Source organism: Octopus bimaculoides, chromosome 2 (assembly GCF_001194135.2).
Source record: "Octopus bimaculoides isolate UCB-OBI-ISO-001 chromosome 2, ASM119413v2, whole genome shotgun sequence".
Taxonomy (NCBI): Eukaryota; Metazoa; Mollusca; class Cephalopoda; order Octopoda; family Octopodidae; genus Octopus; species Octopus bimaculoides.
The window spans coordinates 162,762,701-162,771,429 of record NC_068982.1 but is presented as its reverse complement, the minus strand read 5'-3'; the positions used below and the strand labels follow the sequence as shown (position 1 = coordinate 162,771,429).

Genomic DNA, 8,729 nt, shown 5'->3' with positions numbered 1-8,729 from the left:
GATTCACAGCAGCGACCTGATTAATAATAGTAATAATAATAGTAATAATAATAATAATAATAATATAATAATAATAATATAATAATAATAATAGTAACATCGATAGGAATGAGAACCCAGGTTCGAAATTTCCCCAAGACACCTGACGAAGGCTGGAGGGTATATCAGCCGAAACGTTGTGTTAACAACAAACAAGATGAAGACGAATATCCGTCAAATGTAAATAATGTAAATAATATATCTAATAGTGTATGTATATATTTTATATGTGTACATAGATATATACACAGACACACACACAAAACAGCTGACCTTAACAAACACATATTTTCAACATATAGATATGCATTTATAAAGTAAACTATTAATCTGCACCTATATGTGTACCTTGACATACAAACATATATTCATGAATATTTCAATCAACATCTAATCATGTGCCAGAGAGAAGAAATGTCAGCATCACATTATAGATTCTATCAACATTCGCAGTTGTCCTATTCTTAGCTGAAAGTGTTTTCTTATCCATTTTTACAATCCGTTTTTCTATGTTTGCCTATATCGGATGGTTTTCCTTTTTATTGGTTTCGTCTAAAAAGAAGAGGCTGTGTCAGTGGCTTTTTTGGGTTTTCTGTCACAGTGAGATTGAAGCAGTTAATGTTTGTCTTGAACATGAATGTACTGAATGTAAGAGCATCTTTACAGATGGAGCAGGTCTTTCTTAATGCTAATCCTAACCACTCAACTATGAAGTAAGGAATGGAGAATCTATGTACACCAGATCAAGGGGCACAAGACAGTGGATGTGGTCAGATTTTAATTTCCAAATATATGGTCTAAAATTCTGTATTTGAGGTTAGTAGCCAAGCTTCTCTGTACTAGCAGGCTGAATTATCTGCCTCAAACATACACACTCAACGAGATCTGACAATTTTATCTAGTCCTTTTTTTCCAACCATATTGCTTTTTTTATATATATATATATTCACATTAACTTACAGATGTTCAAACTGAACAACAACTCCATCAATCTCACCAATCTGAAGAGAATCTGCCAAGATCATGTACATTGCCCCTCTTCCCCAGGCTAACTTATAAAATAAAACCTTAACTTCGTGACTACTGTGTCTCTTATGTCCCCAAATAAAGAATCTGTTTTTCTGTTACTTTTCTTATTGTATTATTTATAGCTACATTTAAGGCAGTGAGCAGGTAGAATCATTGATGTGCTGGACAAAATGCTTAGCAGTATTTCTTCCAGTTCTTTACATCCTGAGTTCAAAAACTCGCAAGGTCAACTTTGCCTTTCATCCTTCCAGAGTTGCTAAAATAAAGTACTAGCCAAGTACTGAGGCTGACGTAATTGACTAACCCTTCTCCCTAAAACTGCTAGCCTTGTGCAACAATTTGAAACAGTTATTTAAAGTTACATTTGCTATTTATAGTTGTTATACCATTCAGATGGATCCTCATTCCCACACCTCTGTTTAAACTTATATCTCTCATCACAAAAGTTATGATTAGAGAGCACAAGAATTAGAATTTTTGGAAAACATACAATTAAATACATCAACCCTAGAAAGGTGATAGGCAAAGTTGACTTCAATGATATTTGACTCAGAATGTAAGGGACAATAATTAACCCTTTAGCATTTACATTATTCTGTCAAAAGCAATGCTCATTTAGTCACATTAGTTTTGAATTAATCATGTATTACTTTGTAGCTTGGAGATTTTTATGAGGTTACTGTTAATTTTTAGAATGATATTGTAGTGTTGGTGTGAGAGGCTAGAAATGGCTGATTTGATCATAAAACTTGTAGAATATTTTGGTCAGATGTGGCTGGTTTAAATATTAAAGGGTTAATTACTATGTGGTATTTTGTCCAATGCTGTAATAATTCTACAAATCTATCACCCTATATTTAAGAATATTTACAAGGGGCACATTTATAAAAAATATATTATTATATGACATCACAAGTTTAGCTATAGAGAAATGTGACCACAGACTAGCTCATATAAAGAAGTAAGCATAATCTAACAACTTACAATCAATGTTTCCTCTGCAATCACATCAAAATAAAGCCATATTTGATTTTATTGTTTGTTTCTATTCATAAAAAATCAGTTTCTTAAAACAAATATTACAGTCACCAACGCCCAGCGTCGCCTTTCTGGCACTTGTGCCCGTGGCATGTGTAAGGACTTTCGAGCGAGATTGTTGCCAGTGCCGCTGGACTGGCTCTTGTGTGGGTGGCACGTAAAATACACCATTTTGAGCATGGCCGTTGCCAGTACCGCCTGACTGGCCTTTGTGCCGGTGGCACGTAAAAGCACTCACTACACTCTCGGAGTGGTTGGCATTAGGAAGGGCATCCAGCTGTAGAAACTCTGCCAAATCAGATTGGAGCCTGGTGTAGCCATCGGGTTTCACCAGTCCTCAGTCAAATCGTCCAACCCATGCTAGCATGGAAAGCGGACGTTAGATGATGATGATGATGATGAAGAAAAGAAGGATGATGTTTGTGATGAAATAAGTCTTATGTAACAGATGTTGACATATTTAAAACAATTGTATTGGTAGAGAACATATATAATTTTCATGATATTTCTTAACACAGCTTGCATTACTATCATTTAGTCAGAGAAAGACAGAGGGTACTGATAACCTTTATAGGCCCTCCTAGATTGATAAGCTAAATGTGGTTGATATTCAGTTTGAACTATTTTACTGTTTGATAGAAAACAAAGAACAGAGAAAGAGTTCTAGAAGACTACAGTTTTGTGGATGAAGGAATAGGAGAAATGTTTAAATGTATTTTGAAAACCAAGATACAATATGAATACAAGAGATAGGCTTAGAAAGTGGTACACAGCTTGCTAGTTCCAAGTAGTAGAAGCCGTCATACAGTAGAAGTCAAAGTTCATTTTTCATCTTCTATGCCTATTTCCTATACTAATATGGGTTAGATGAGAACATATTTGTAGCAGGATTTTACAGATGGATGCTCTTTTTGTCACAAACTCTTGCCTGCTTTTTAAGAGAAACTGTATTTCACAAGTCTTCAAAAGTACAGAGTGGTTGATCATAATGCCAACAACAAAAGTAAACAGATTTGAATTAACCCAATGTAATATGAAAAAAAAAATCTTTACAAAAATAAAGTATATAGGCACAGGCATGGCTGTGTGGTTAAAAAGTTTGCTTCCTGACCACATGGTTCCAGGTTCAGTCCCATTATGTAGCACTTTGGGCAAGTGCTTTCTACTATATCCTTGGGTCGACCAAAAAGCCTTGAGAGTGGATTTGGTAGGCAGAAACAGAAAGAAGCAGCGAGCTGGCAGAAACGTTAGCGCTCCGGGTGAAATGCTTAGCAGTATTTCGTCTGCTGTTACGTTCTGAGTTCAAATTCCGCCGAGGTCAACTTTGCCTTTCATCTTTTCGGGGTCGATAAATAAAGTACCAGTTACGCACTGGAGTCGATGTAATCGACTTAATCCCTTTGTCTGCCCTTGTTTGTCCCCTCTATGTTTAGCCCCTTGTGGGCAATAACGAAATAAGTAATGAAAGAAGCCTGTCGTATGTGTGTGTGTGTCTTTGTGTTTGTCCACTACTACCACTTGACAAACGGAGTCGGTGTGTTTACGTCCCCATAACTTAGAGGCTCGGCAAAAGAGACCAATAAAATAAGTACCAGGCTTTAAAAAAAAGTACTGGGGTCGATTCTTCAAGGTGGTGCCTCAGCATGACCGCAATTTAATGATCTAAACAAGTAAACAATATATATCTCTCAGAAAAAAGGGGATTTATTTATTGAGATCAGATTCTAGCTACGGCATATTTTTTTTTCCAGAAAATTAACTGTTTGTTACAGTCCTGGTTTCTTTGATTCTTAGTTTGTTACCCCACGATCATTATTTCAGACAGTGAGCACCTTAACAAAAGCAGCCCAGTTAGTGTCCTGGCTGAAATAGCAAATGCTTTCAGAAGAAACATTTGAATTAACTCCCTTCAAAAGACAGTTTATAAAATTTATGTTCGTTTCACAATATCACGGGTTTCTTTAGATTTTTCCATCATGACAGAATCTGAGGATCTTAAGATCCTAATATGATAACTATTTCTTTCTGGTTCTCGCCAACAAACATCAAGTGGAAAATTGGGTCCGACCACGAACCTAACACTTGGTTTGAATGCAGTTGACTCAGTAACCTAATGGTGTGGTCTGCTACTATTGTAACACTCTGAGCCTTGATAATACATCTATTAACATGCTGTAGTATATTTTAATATATCATGATTGGATGAGCACTTTGCAAGTTAATTTGGGTTTGGTTAGAAAAGAGCTTGATTCATTATCAGATATGGCAATAAAGCTACAAATTCTATTCGACAATAACAAAATGTTCTTCACCGAAAATTTTAATAAGGCAGTGGGAAATTTCCGATGTTACGAATTAAACCATCCATTGGCTCGATTAACATCTTTACTCTCAGTCTGGAATGAGTTAATCGGACACCACCGCCTTTCTGTTATTTTCACTTTATTATAGTTGCCAACCTGTCAGCTAATAAAATAGAGGTGCGTGTGCATGTATGATACAGGTAGTGTTAGAGCCTACATGTGCTATGTCTGCTGGTAGCATTATCGACATTAGAAGGATATAATAAGCTTATCCAAAGAAAGAATATCACGAAAATTGCTACCGTTTATTGATTTGTTTCCAGACACAAGACTGAATGTAAAATTAAGTAGGGAGTTGTTTTCTCTTCAATTATGTTGGTCGAGTTAGGACCAATTTTTCCTTTACGACATGTTTTTATATTTAAATATGAACATGACATATTACAGACAATATAAATGAAATAATTATTTCATAACAATGAATAAGTAAAACAACAAAATCAATTTGTGAAATTTGAAAATAGTAGCTTCTTTTATCACATCGTATGAGAAAGTCGTGACAGAGGAAGAAAACAGTACCCTTTTAAAACCTATTGTAGCAATGGTCAGAATGTTTGCAACAGCAAGCAACACGACAATAATAGGGGTGCAAGTTATATATTCAATATGAAGCCTAACTACTGAAGTAAGAGATATTGGTAAATTTTTACAAGTGCACTAGACTTTGGTCCGAAGAAGTTTCAATCAGCTTCACTTTTAATATAAATTGGCTAAGATTTCATTTCTTGAATAACTAAACCAAATTATTTATTTATGTTTTTAGTTATTAAGAATTATCTTTTTATTTATGCTCTTAGTTATTAAGTATTATCTTTTACTAAATTAAACTGAAGAATTAAGTTGTAAGAAATATTCCTACTGCCATTGTGATTGCAGGTAGTAAATGAACATAACAAGAGATTGTTCTCTATTGATATCTGTGACTGAAACACAACTATCACCAGTCGAATTTACTGAACAGTCAGACAAAGAAAGAATAAATAAATAACGACCTATAAAGAAAAACGTATAAAATCGATTTTAAGTAATGGCTGAGAGTAGAAGAGGAGCCGTGTTTAAACGTTCAATATACGCAGATATAATTAATAATGATGTTGATTTCTAACAATATAACAATTGTTTATGATTTAAGCACAAGGCGGGGAGGGGGTTAGTCGATTACATAGTTCCCTGTAGTTGACTGGTACTTCGTTTTAGCGGCCCTGAAAGAACGGAAGATAAATTTGGCCTCAGTAGGGTTTGAATTCAGAACGTAAAGAATTGGAAGAAATAATGCAAAGCATTTATTCCGACAGACATCGTAAAAATGGATTGCAAAACAGTGGAATTAACGACAAAAATTAGCGATTATATATGTGTAAGTTGATTAGAATAAAGAGTGCAATAAGAAGAAAAGGTTGATGCATTTATAGGTGCATATCTGAAAGAGTTGGTTACAAGAGAATGTGAAAGGTTGATTTAATTAAACGTGTTTTAGCAAAAAGAAAGAGTTAGCGGACGGTGCAATGGCTAAGACAAAAAAAAATTAAATTTTTAGGAACGTGTCTTTACGCCAGTATTGATCTGCGGTGGATGATTATTGTTTCCAATTTGATTATTAAAACTAGGCAGACATAATAATGCTGTACTAATTCATACAAAATTCAGGTTAAACATTTTATTTTTACCCCACCAACCTGTTACTGTGTATAAAAATAACGACAGTCAGATTAGTGGTGAATCTAAAAATATTCCCTTTTTTCCTCTTAAGATATGGGAATCTTAAAGACATTAAATGTGGACTGTTACACATAGTAAAAATATAGTAAACATTCAACAAGTTTTAATCATGCCTGGGCGGTAAATCAGGATATCCGGAATAAGGAGATAGTCTTAATGATACCTAGGCTGTAAACCAGGAAGACTGAAGCATGCAGCTTATCTAATCATATCGAAGTAGTAAATCAGTTAGGGTGACTAAGGCATGGAGGTGTTCTAATATTTTAGGTATTAGTTGAAGTTACTGGAAGTGAATACCAGATTCAATATATAGAAGTGATCTAATACCTAGGTGGTAATTCAATTAGGGGGCTGAGGTATGGCAGTGATTTGAGCATACTTTGGTGGTAATTCGTTTTTATTTCACGATTACAATTATTATTTATATTCAATAATTTACATACATTTCTTTGCTCTTTTCTATCCTAATAACATATAAGGAAATCATCATCATTATTTGTCCTTGTAATGTCCCCTCGTTCGTCACTGTTGTGGCACATAAAGAAACGATTATTATTATTATTAAAGTCCTGTTATTCAATGACGAAGATAACAGCAATCAACATTATATCATTATTATTAGTACTTGCAATAGTCATCGCGGTAATAAGAATGATGATGATGACAGTCATCATTATACCCCCACCAACAACAACATAATCATCTTCATCCTCTACAATGAGATCGGTTGTGTTATTTATAGGAAGATGCGAAAACAAAAATGAAAACGAAAGAAACATTTGTTTTTATATTTATACGGAGAGAAAATAAATATTTGTGAAGCGACAAACTTACCCACTGCTCCCAGTCAATGTGTCCCAATGTTCTGATATTTGAAGCAACTGGAATCTTTAATAAAACTGATGTGTCCACATTTAATAATTCCAAAGAGAAAATTTTAAAACAGGTGAATATAGATAGACGTAAAATGTGTCTCTACACCAACTCCTCTATTGTATACACACTACAATAACTATGTATGTGTACATGTATCTATGTGTGTATGAGTATGCGTGTTGTAGCTATGATAGCACTGATAGTACAGTTGTAAACCACTTTTCGTCAGGGTGGGTAGAGAAAATGTAGATTTTAATTGCTAATGTGATGGGAGGGAGAAAGAGAGAGAATATAGCAATGGTAGCAGTGTCTGTTGGTGAACGAGAGTGGTACTTGTGGTGGTAGCAACAACACTATTTGCAGCAGCTGAGATGTGGCAGATGGCAACAGTGGTAGTAGTCTCTGCAGTTAGAGACAGTAAATGAACTAAGGAAACACAAGAGGGGCGCAAACAAATGGTAAAGAGATGACATCAGTCTACCAACAATACAATATTATCATTCAACTATTCACGTGGGGGTTGTAACATTTATTTCCTGCTTCCTTGTGTTGCCTCTTCTTTTTATTGTGGTGAATTATTTGTTCAAACCTTCATTTTTCTCAATTTTGTCCTGTTTATTAGATCCATTATAATTCTTATTTGGTTTCAGATATTTCGAAATATTGTTGTATGTTTATGTTCTTATATAAAATATTTTGACTTCAAAATCCCAGATTTCATTTATCAGTGATCTTTAAAAAAAAAGTAAACGCACTATCCACGAGATAACGAAAATTTTAGCTGATTAAGGTCGTGTAGGTGAGTCAGAATGACTTGTGCTTTCAGGATTTCACTGTGTACGTGTGTAGAGCAAGAGAAGGATTAAAGGGCTACACAAATTAAGGACCGGTTTTTCCCTAAAACTTGATATTAAACCTATATTTTACTTTAGGCTATATCTTGTGTTTTTAAGTCTCAGCGGTATTCTTTTTATCAACAGAGGTTACGAAGGTCCAGTACAGCCAACTTCGTTCATGTTTCGTTTTTATTCCTGTTCAAAGTTTAATTTCAAACAATACAATTTTATCCCTAATTTCGTTGATGAGGTTTTGTGAGTTAGTCGTACATTATATAGACAGATTAAGATAATAATTAATCACAGAAATGTCCTTACTTGGGACCACTTTGAGATAGTTCATATTTATCCTCTTTTTATCAACTTTGTTTCCCCGAAAGATATTGGGCATTGTTTTATCTTCATAAACCAATCATAAGCAAACTGTGACCCCCTGTACTTTCTGAATAGCACGCCAACGAAAAACTACCTTGAATTTGTTTAGTAGTATGCCCCCCCCCCCCCCCCCGCCAGCTAAGCTAGAGTGAGACGGCGCTTCAGTTTGCCGACCCCGGATCCACATAAAAATACATATTGCTCCCTCCAGCTCCGCTAGTGTATGGCCTGCTTCTCGAAAAAGGTTGCCCGTGACTGCATAAACAAATAAACCTTAAAAACAGGACTGTTATTTTATAAAGGTTTAAATACATTCCACAACTTTCACATTTTTTCCATAAGCAGTACATCAGCTCAGTATGGCATTATAAAATCGCCCGCGAAAGCAACCTAAAATATGAAAGTAGAATCTAATTATTCATCGCAAGTGCGTGTCTAATTCTTTCCTTGATAA

At 34.9% G+C, this 8,729-nt stretch overlaps 1 protein-coding gene across 1 annotated transcript in view; it reads right to left on the bottom strand.

Moving 5' to 3' along the window:
* Positions 1-8,354, bottom strand: part of LOC106875269 (tectonin beta-propeller repeat-containing protein 1) — a 66,985-nt gene extending 58,631 nt beyond the window's left edge. The window contains exon 1 of the mRNA XM_014923356.2: positions 7,023-8,354. The gene's annotated coding sequence lies outside the window, so the exon portion shown is untranslated. The remainder of the gene's footprint in view (positions 1-7,022) is intronic.
* Positions 8,355-8,729: the final 375 nt, after the last annotated feature.